An 11,621-nucleotide genomic window follows, 5' to 3' on the forward strand; every position below is an offset into this window, starting at 1 on the left:
TGGCTCGCAGGCACCGAAAACCCCAATAGCAGAACCGACTGACACGCAGAGCCATGATTGGAATTCCCTCCCCGATGTTCTCTTGGAGCAGATCTGTAATCGTATGGACCTACTCAGCACCGTCCGTCTGGCCACATGCTCGGTGTCTTTGTACCGTCTACTCGTCTGCAACCGGCCGGCTCTTTTCAAGACACCCTGCTTGCTGATGCCCGATCCTCGCAGGTGGCCCAAACACCGACTTGACGATCCTACGGAGGTTGCCGTGGTACCCCTCGACATGCTACCACTACCCGTCCACCTGCCCTTCATGCGCGGCCACTACTGGGCGGGCATGAAGGCCAACTGGATTGTCCTCATCCACCAATCCGGTAGTCCGTCGCTTCGTGGATATCTACACCCAGTGAGAGATCACCCTTCCATCTTTGGATACCGCCGCCATCGAGCCTCGCGGCCCGCCGGACACTCCTGCCTTCTACGCACGAGACGCGTCCAGCTTTTGGCTCGACCTCTATTTGCTGAAGGTTGTAATCTGCGAAGTGCCCACACCATCAGAAGACTACATGATTACAAGCTCATTGCCGTGTTCAACATGGGATTAGTCTATCTGGAATCGGGTCGCCATACATGGTTATGTCTCATCGTCGATCCTCTTCACCCAACACTTCTGTCTGATGCTATAGTGCATGATGACATCGTTTATGCGGTCGACGCACAGATTGGCTGCCTATACTGGTGGAATGTATCGTCGTGTAATTGTTCTATCTCATCTCATATTTACCTTAAGAATATGACTGCCTGTTCATTGTTACAAATTTAGAATATATAGTATGTCTATAACCACATCATTGCTATATGTTCCTCTCATTTCCTAGATTTTTATGACCACACATGTTATTGTTAGAGTTGATATGAGAACAATTGGTATCTAATGATTGTTAGAATAGATATTATGAGTATAACCTCATGATTGCTATATGTTACTCTCATTTCCAGGATTTTTATAACAATGCATGTTATTGCTTGGAGTTGATATGATAACTGTAGTAAGTGCTATGGTAGAATATGATTAGGCCCTGTCATATCTGTTTTGCTCTCATTGTTACATGATGTTTGAACCATGATATATTGCTAGAATATGAAAGCCAATGGCTTATTTTTTTTAACTTGGGGTATGATTATGAGCACGGCATTGCCATTCTCTGTCTATGATATGTGTTACTGTTATAATAATCTTAATTCCATACATACTCTGAACATGATTGTTTATTTTTGTCCTTTTGGTCTCCAATTTGAATTGTTGCAGCAGACGCAAATGCGCTTGCCTTCATGATTCCAGGACCTGGAATCATACCAGCCGATGGGTGGTGGTTTATCGCTCGTTCAGCTGACGGTGGTCATTTGATGCTCATTTGCATGTACCAAATTGACCAAACCATTTCATCAAACCACATGCAGTACAATGCCTGGGGCGTTCGTGACATTGATGGCTATGGCTACTTCGTGTTCGAGAAAGATCCCAGCTCCGTTGGGCCTGGCGTATTCAACTGGATTTACAGGCTCGGCAACCACTCCATGTTCCTCGGGCTCAATTATCCGATCACCCAACCAATCATCGATCATATCACCGGCGATGATTACCGTGCTATGCAACTTCCATTCGCCAGGGGGGCTGTGTTTACACATCATACCATGGGTTTCATGAATCACCATATCCAGAGATTCGTCGACACAGCTTGTTGCGAGATAATCTTCAGTGTGTGAAAGGCATCAAGCTTCCATGCGATGGATGGCTTTTGCAAACCCGACATGCGGCGATGTGGTTCATGCCAACAACAAATATGCACAACTTAATTCGTACTGATATGTAGACTGAGCCATGTATTCTGCTACTGTAGCACGACCCTCTTTTGTTGGATGTTATGTACTTTGTTAGTTTGAAGCACTCCTCTGGTTTGAAGGATAGATACCTTTCTGGGATCAAGTGCATCCTAACTCACCTGCACAGGATGTACTGATAATGATGATGGAGATGCTGTGTAGTATATATATATATCACTTAGGCTTCAAGTGCGTACTTGTTATATAAACCTATGGTTAAAATGTGACACTAAATATGACTAGTAAGTAGTACAGTAGCAATACTAGTATACGTCGGTCAAATTATTCATCATGTCCACACATTGAATTGACATGACAACGCACTGCACGTGAGGTGACACAAGAATCCCGGTGGCGTGTTCGGGTATTATGGACTTCAGATTTGGAGTACCACTTATCTGCCAAAATCTTTCATCATTCACTTAAAATAGTCGATTGATCATACATTGAGTACCATATAACCGGAATTAACCCATGCAAGTCGAAGAAGGATTGGCCGGTGCTGCCGGCTGGCGTCAAGTTCGATCCCATGGATCAGGAGCTGATCGAGCACCTTGAGGCCAAAGTGAGTGCTGACAGCGCGAGATCTCACCCTCTCATCGATTTGTTCATACCAACCATCGACAGCGAGCACGGCATATGCTACACCCATCCCGACAAACTTCCAGGTAAGACACCGATCGGCCGTCTACTTGCACAAACATATTCCTTTGTTTATAGCTCTATTTTTCTTTTTAGACGCAGACCTGGTGAAGCAATTACAATTTGACAGTTAATAAAAAGTGAAACAAGTGACTGCAACATGCCAAAGATGTTATGAAAATGCCAACTACGTACACTAAAACCTGTATTCGACAATACTGCAGGTATCACATTGAGTGGCCTAAGCAAGCATTTCTTCCAGCGCAATTCCAGGGCGTTCAAAAGGGGCACGTGGACGTGTCGCAAGGTACAGTCGGAGTGCGGCATGCACGCGATGTGGCACAACACCGGCAATACCTTGCCGGTGATGGTCAACGGCCGGCAGACGGGCAGCAAAAAGGTTCTGGTGCTGCACACCAACAAGAACTTCGACCAGCAGAGGACCAACTGGGTGATGCACCAGTACCAACTCGGGGACCTGGAGCAAGAGAAGGAGCGGGAGCTAGTCCTCTGCAAGATTTTCTACCAGACGAACACTAGGGCCAGGAGTAAAAAGATTATAAGTTAGTTTGGTATTGGTACTTGTACTACCTTGTCGTCCGCAAGTTGGTATTCTTGTTAACGATCTTTTGGTATGAACTTGGCATTTGCTTCCAACCATCATGCCGAGGGTCGACGTGGATATAAAGCTGAATCATTTGTTTTGAAAAGAATTTTCAGGCACCTAATTTTTATTTGATGGGTAACATAAGCACCTGCCGTTCGAATTCCCAGTTCTCCAAATTTTTTGAAACAGGTGCATGCTCTTATTATCACGATGAAAAAAAATATCCCTGCTGCATCCCAGTTATTAGTCTGTACTTGCAGAATTCTCTCGTTTATTGAGCACGTATATTGTTTTTTCAGGTCGAGCAAGTTTCAACTGGGCTGTAGACTGCCCAGGCTTGGTTTTGTTTTTAACAGGCCCAGCCCATGACGACAACGGGGCACAAAGATCCAGCAGGTATCTACTGGCCTCTGGCCCGCCAGCGTTAGTTATATTTTGTCTTACAACATCCGTAGGCACTTTTTTTACAGAATCAAACACACAGCCCAGTTTTATTTTCCTCTTGAAACGCATGTCCTACATCCGTTTTCTAATCTCTACCTATAGTTTTACTAGTTCATATACACGTATCATTATATTGAAAATACATAAAATTCACTTTTCATATTTACATCCTTATTTTTGTTGTTGTTTTCCCTCCCAGCGCTGATTTTTTTACCACTGGTTTTCCCTTAAACCAACTCAATTGTCCCACGTCTTATTTTCTTACAAAAACAAAATGAATTTTTTTGGCAAATCAATAAATTCTTAAAAAATGTTTATCATTTCGGGATTACAAAAGTTTGGACTCCACCGAAATATGCAAAATAAGGTTGAACTTTTTGACCGTGGTCCTAGGTAGAAAATGGGCTGTAATAAATTACTTAAGAATTAGCAAATGGGCTGCAAATTATTAAAAAATAGCAAATGGGCTCTATGTTGTCTGCCACAGATTTGGAGGCTGACTTGTGGGCCTACTAAGTTCATGCATACACAAGGTTTATCAAAAAAGAAACTTAGTCAACAATCGACTCTACCAGCGTCAGACCGTTAGATGTCAATCTAACGGCAATCGTGCTTCTTCAGTCTGTGATCTTCCTGCCCCAGCCGCCCAAACCAGCGCCGTTGGAACCGCTTGCTCCCGCCTCCCGTGGCCGGCTGTGCTACCGGGCAGGCCTCACGGCCCCATCATATACTCGCATCCCTGGCTTGTCTATCCCTCTACTCACCCACACCTCCTGTTATTTTTCGGCGACGGCAGCCGAACCAGTCAAACCTCGTACTCTCCACTGCGTGGGCAGCCACTGCCGTGTCTTCCCCGGCTCTGTGTCGTTCCCTTCATAGGCCTCGCCGTCGTCCACCGCCCTGGTGCTCTCGGCACGGCGTGGTCAACGTGGTCAACGAACGACATCCATCGGAAGTGGACTGTGCGTGGAGAGGCTGACAGCTGGGTCCACGACCGCACACAAGGAAATGCCTCCTTATTACGCGCAAAATAATGATTCCTCCACCTGTCATCTGGGACCCACCGGAAGGGCCTCTGTATTTCACGAAAAAACGTTCCCTCCGCTGACAGGTCGGACCCACCAACTATATCTTCGCACGCAAGGAAGTGCCTCCTTATTGCGCACAAAAAAAATGAATACCCCCTGCCAGCTGGGACCCACCACAGTGGCAGGCTGACTTGTGGGCCTACTAAGTTGACGGGGACGGAGGGCTTTGTCAACTTAGTCAATATGAACGATTCTAGCTCCAGTGACTGTACGATATCCATCCAACGACCTTAGTGCTTCTTCAACCTCTGGTCTTCTTGCTCCACCCGCCCAAAGCAGCGCCGGTCGTGCCGCCTGCTCCTGCCTCTCGTGGCCGGCTGTGCTGCCGCGGAGGCCTCACCGACTCCATACTACTCCCACCGCTGGCCAGGCCATCCCTCCACTCACCCACACCCCCTGTTATTCTGCGGCGACGGCAGCCTCACACCGCAGCCGAACCAGTGAACCCTCGTACTCCTCTCCGCGTGGGCATCCACTGCCACTTCTTCCCCGGCTCCGCGTCGTCCCCTTCCTAGGCCTCGCCGTCGTCCACCGCCTTGGTGCTCTCGGCGCGGCGTGGTCAATGTGGTCAACGACCGACTTCCATCGGAAGAGTACTGTACGTGGAGAGGCTGACAGCTGGGTCCACGGCCATAGCCCAGTTTTTTTGTGATTTGCCAAGTAAGTCGCTTTGTTAGGCCTGTTGGGCTGCAAATCTTTCAAGACGAGGAGAGCTTCATTCGGCTGGCCGAGAAAATGGCCTATTAGTAATGAGAAATGGGCTGTACATTTTTAAAACACATCAAACCAGCAATTAGTTTCAAATTTCTTTTTGTCATTTCGAGATTTTAAATTGCATTGATTTTTATGCGTGCACAATTTGTTGGATTTTATATTGATATACATTTATTTTTAAAATCTGTTTCATTGTGACTCGAAATTTCAAGATTAAAAACAGTTCGGACCGCACTGAAATATGCAAAATTTCGTATAAGTTTTTAACCGCGGCCACAATATGTGCTGTAATGCTAACAAAAAGAATATGGGCTCCAAAAAAACCTTAAGAATTAGCAAATGGGCTGTAAATTATTAGAAATAATGGCAGATGGGCTGTATGATGTTTTCCACAGATTTGAGGCTTTCCTAAAAAAAGTTGACGCACAAGCAGTGACTGTTGGATGTCCATCCAACGGCCGTCGTGCTTCTTCAATCTCTGCTCTTCCTGCTCCAGCTGCTCAAACAAGCGCCGGCGGGACTGCCTGCTGTCTCCTCCCCGCGGCCGGCTGTGCTGCCGCGCAGGCCTCACCACCCCACCGTACTCCCATCGCTGGCCAGGCCATCCCTCTACTCACCCACACCCCCTGTTATTCTGCGGCGACGGCAGCCTCACACCACAGCGAACCAGTGAACCCTCATACTCCTCTACTCGTGGGCATCCACTGCCGCGTCTTCCCCGGCTCCGCATCGTCCCCTTCCTAGGCCTCGCCGTCGTCCACCGCCCCAGGGCTCTCGGCGCGGAGTGGTCAACGTGGTCAAGGAACGGCTTCCATCGGACGTGGACTGTACGTGGAGAGGCTGACAGTGGGTCCACGGCCGCAACAAGGAAGTGCCTCCTTATTACGCGCAAAATAATTATTCCTCCACCTGACAGCGGGGACCCACCGGACGGGCCACCGTATTTCGCGAAAAAAATATTTCCCCCTGACTGCTGGGACCAACCAGCTACATCTTCGCACGCAAGGAAGTGCGTCCGGGCAAAAAAAAAACGATCCGCCCCCTGACTGCTGGGACCCACCAGCTACATCTTCGCACGCAAGGAAGTGCCTGATAGTCGGGACCCACCTGGTCGAAGCGTACGTAGCGTTGTCATTCTGGTCGCGAACGTGTACGTACATACTGGTCGATGTAGAGGCGTGCACGTGTCGTAGTAGAGGCGCGCATGTAGCATGTACACGTACGTACATCGGCCAGTGTGCAAGAAAGAAAATACAGCCACGTATGTACATACGGGCAGGGTCTCGAATGCCTACTCGCACATACGTACGGCCAGGGCTCGTGTACATGGCTGGGTTGGAACGGAGAAACAGCGTCGTCGTCGTGTTCATGGGGAGCCAACCGGCTGGCTCAGAACGGAATGCGTCGTCGTGTTCATCGGGAGGGCTTGGACGGAACAGCCGATGGAAATGAGGCCTGGCGTACCGCAGAACGGAGGAAACGGCCTTCTGTTCGACCGGCCACGTTCGAAACGGGATCCTGTTCATCGATAGGGGTGTGGCGTACCGCAAAACATGTGGCGTACTGCAAAACGGAGGAAACGGACCTCCTACGGTCGAAACGGGGGTCCTGTTGATCGGGAGGGGTGTGGCGTACCGCAAAACGGGACTCCACGGGATACTATTCATCTCCACCGTCGACCCCCTCCAGCCTCCACGGGCTACTGTTCATCCACCGTCGACCTCCTCCAGCCTCCACCTGCTACTGTTCATCCACGGGCTCCTGTTCATCCAGCCTCCACCGCGCGCTACTCCACCGGCTACTGTTCAACCAGCCCTCTCCACGGGCTACTGTTCAACCACCCCTCCATGGGCTACTGTTCATCCAGGCCTCCACCATCTACTGTTTATCCTGCCCTCCACGGGGTGGTCCTGTTCATCCTGCCCTCCACGGGGTCCTGTTCATCCAGCCCCAACCGGCTCGAACGATCGGGGTCCTGTTCATCCAGAGGCAACGCCACGGGGTCCTGTTCATCCACCCCCACCGGGAACTGTTCATCCAAACCCCCCCAGCAACGCTCACTGTTCATCCAGAGGCAGCATCGATCGGCTTTAGTTAGCAGTAGTAGCGAAGGAATTGCTCAATGGGGTTCAGTTAACAGCCATAGATCGATCGCTCGGGTTTAGTAACCCGTAGCCTGCAGTGCAATCGCTCGGGTTCAATTAGAGCCCAACGCCTCGCTCGGGTTCAGTTAGAGCCCAACGCCTCGCACCCACGCGCATGCGTGTACAAGAGAAACGCGCATCGCTCGACCCCGACCACCCACCGTAACCGGGAACACCCCGATATTTTCCTCGCCCTCGCTTCTACCACGGTTTTTTCCGTCATGGACGGCCCAAAGAATGTCATGCAGCTGCGTCTCTGGCCCGCCCAGGACGAAAAGCCCATTTTCTGTCATGATTTTTTGTCATAGAAGTAGGACCCCACCACATCTATGATGATACCGTGTTTTGTCATAATTATTGTCATAGAAGTGTCATAAGTATGACAGAAAAAAATTTCGTTCGGCCCAAAATGTCACGGATGTGTCTTTTTTTTGTAGTGTTACTGGCTCCCGCTCCAGGCGTGTTGAAGAGGTTCCTCGACTCGTAAACCGGGGGCAGACGACTCTGGTGTCTTCTCCTCAAGACTTCATTTGAAGCGTTCTGATTCGACATGAGCCGGTAAGAATCCACTTGAATCCGCTGTGCTTGGGCATCTAAGACGGCCCGCTCTGCAGTTATCCTGGCGTTCTCAGCCGCCAGCTCTTCCTTGGCTTGTGCTATCTCATCATGCAGCTTGGCCACATCTATCTTATGTTGTGCCTGGTTGTCCGGGGTTACCTCCACCCCTAACAGAGTCGCCAGAGCCTCCAACAGATCTATTAAAACTTGAGCTGACGGGCGTGCTGACCCGCCAGCGCCAGCCGCCGTTGCCGCCGCTACGCTAGAAGTTATAGTTGCAGTGGCTGTTGAGCCAAGAGCCGACTGGGTGCCATCCATGAAGATCGCCACTCTCTTCAGCGGCTCACGGGGATCCGGAATACTGTCACCATCGGAACAGCCCCCAAGCCGACCGTCCTGCAGTTGATACATTGAATTTGTCTCGCCCGTGGATGACTCACCATCTGAGTAGACGGCCGTCTCACCACCAGACACAAACCTTCCAAATCAGCTCCATGGATAAAACCGACAAAGACACGCTTCACGGAGGGTCTAACCTGGGCGGGTCGTGCGCGCTGAGCCGTCTCGATGATGTCGGTGCAGATGTCCGTCTCAGAGCTTGACTCGCCAATCTTGCCAATGAAGACGTGGATTCCACCAAAGGGGACCCGGTACCCGTACTCAATTGAGCCGGTGTCAGGGCCCAGCCTGCATCGTCGATGTAGAGCTTGCCGCGACAACTCTTGGTCATCCGGCCCACAGCGTATCCCTTGAGCCCTTTGAAGCTGCCCTTCAAGAACTCGAAACCACCGTGCGCTGGCCCCACGGTGGGCGCCAACTGTCGTGGAATTGTCACGGCAGATGTCCTAGTGAAAGGACTTAAACGTGGAGCCACTGAGACATAGTTAGCTTAAAGGGGTTAAACGGGAAAAGGGGCATGAAGAGTTTATACTGGTTCGGCCCCTTACGGTGAAGGTAAAAGCCTAGTCCAGTTTGAGGTGGTATTGCTTGGGTTTCGATGACCACGGAGTGAATACGCTTGTCTTGGCTCTCGATCTGTTGTTTCTTGCCTTGAGCCGTTGCCGGGTCGTCCCCTTATATACATGCGGTGACGCCCTGCGGCTTACAGAGTCCCGGCCGGCTCATACAATGTGTCCAGCCCGGTGACTTATCTTTACATGCCTTACAATACGAGCTATACATATATGGCGGTTTACACTTATGGGCCTTAAGCCATCTTCGGGTTTGGGCCCTTTAATGAGCCTGCTTCATGAACCGCCATATTTAACATCTTCATGGGCTCTGTTGAGATGAAACGCTACTAGGGTAACCCAGCCCCTCCTGGGTGGGTCATATCTGATAGTTATATCCCCAACAGGTGGTGTCATGATGACATTCACTTGAAGACTTTCAAGGCACCTCTTGGGAACCCAGATTTTCTTCATAGGGGAACTGTTCCTGCAGTTAGTGCCAACATATTTAGCAAATACTTCACCATTCTGATTTTTGAATAGCTTATAGTTGGAGTCAAATGACTCATCAGAAGAATGAGGAGATTCACATGTAAAGCAAGATAAAATAGATGGATCTACTGGAGGTCCCTTTGTAGCAACCCATGAGGTTTTGGAATACTTCTCAGGCTTCCAGTATGTCCCATCAGCATTGAGTTTCCTCTCAAAGGCAATACCTTCTTTTCCTAGGGTTCCTGTTGAGGATCTGCTTTTTAAGCACATCACAAAGAGCCTGATGCCCTTTGAGGCTTTTGTACATGCCTGTCATATATAATTTCTTCAGCCCTGCATTGTCAGTGATACTAGCAATATCCTCAGATGAGGAATTAGTGATAGCAGAGACAGGTGAAGAATTTGTAGCAATAGAAGCATTTGAACTTTTCGGTGAAGAATTAGCAGATTCATGTTCAATGCACTTCAAACATGGAGGAATAAATTCTTCCTGAGCAGTGTTGATCTGTTGAGCAAGCAGTGAATCACGTTCCTTCTGAAGATCCTCATAACTCTCCATTAGCTTCTCAGGATCTTGCTTTGTTTGAAGAAATTCATAAGAAAGCTTCTCATGATCAGATAAGAGAGTGTTACGATGAGCCTGAAGGTTATCAAACTTGAACTGAAGTCTTTGAAGATTATCAGTCAAGGTTTGAGTGCAATCCATTCACTCGCCCAACAGGTCATCGCTTTTGTCTAGCACATTTTGAACCTTTTCAAAATCCTTTTGTTGTTTCACAGCAATCTTAGCAAGTTTAGAGTAGCTAGGCTTGAGGTTTTCATTAGATTCATCCTCACTTGATTCAGAGGAGGGGTATTTGAGTACCTTGGCACCCTTTGCCGTGAAGCAATAGGTGGGAGCGTAGTCATCATCACCGTCGTTAGCCTTGTTGGGGAAGTCATACTCCTCAGAGTTGAACATGGACTTGCTGACGAACGTAGTAGCGAGGGCTAGGCTCGCCACACCAGATTCTGACTCCTTTGATGCCTCCTCTTCCTCATGTTCCTCAAATTCAGCTTCAGAGTCCATCTCCTTGCCTATGAATGCCCGAGCCTTCTTAGAGCTGCTCTTCTTGTGAGATGAAGACTTCGAGGATTTTGATGATGAAGACTTTGAAGATTTCTTCTTCTTCTTTGAGTCATCAGAACTGTAATCCTTGTATTTCTTCTTCTTTGATTCCTTTTCCCACTGAGGACAATCTTGAATGTAATGACCGGGTTTCTTGCATTTGTGGCACAGTCTCTTCTTGTAGTCACAGGATGAGGAATCATCACTTATTGAGGATTTTCCAAAGCGACCACGTCTTGAGAACTTCTGGAATTTCTTCACGAGCATTGCTAGCTCCTAGCTCAGTTCATCAGGATCACCAAGGCTGCTACCAGAGTCTTCACCTTCAGATTCAGACACTGCCTTGGCCTTCAGAGCACGTGATCTTCGATAGCTCGAGCCATAGAGATATCTCTTCTCAGCAAGCTGGAACTCATGAGTGTTTAACCTCTCAAGGATACACTCCAAAAAAAGACACATTCGTGACATTTTGGGCCGAACGAAATTTTTTTTGTCATACATATGACACTTCTATGACGATAATTGTGACAAAACCCGGTATCATCATAGTGTGGTGGGCTCCTACTTCTATGACAAAAAATCATGACACAAAATGGGCTTTTCGTCCTGGGCGGGCCGGAGACGCAGCTGCATGACATTCTTTGGGCCGTCCATGACGGAAAAAACTGTGGTAGAAGCGAGGGCGAGGAAAATTTCGAGGAGTTCTCGGTTACGGTGGGAGGTCGGGGGCCGAGCGATGCGCGTTTCTCTCGTACACGTACGCGCGTGTGTGCGAGGCATTGGCTCTAACTGAACCCGAGCGAGGCGTTGGGCTCTAACTGAACCCGAGCGATTGCACTGCAGGCTACGCGTTACTGAACCCGAGTGATCGATCGATTCCTTCGCTACTGCTGCTAACTGAAGCCGATCGATGCTGCCCCTGGGATGAACAGTGAGTGTTGCGGGGGAGTTTGGATGAACAGTGAGCAGTGGCGTTGCCTCTGGATGAACAGGACC

This window comes from Triticum aestivum, chromosome 5D (genome assembly GCF_018294505.1).
Source record: "Triticum aestivum cultivar Chinese Spring chromosome 5D, IWGSC CS RefSeq v2.1, whole genome shotgun sequence".
NCBI classification, from domain to species: Eukaryota; Viridiplantae; Streptophyta; class Magnoliopsida; order Poales; family Poaceae; genus Triticum; species Triticum aestivum.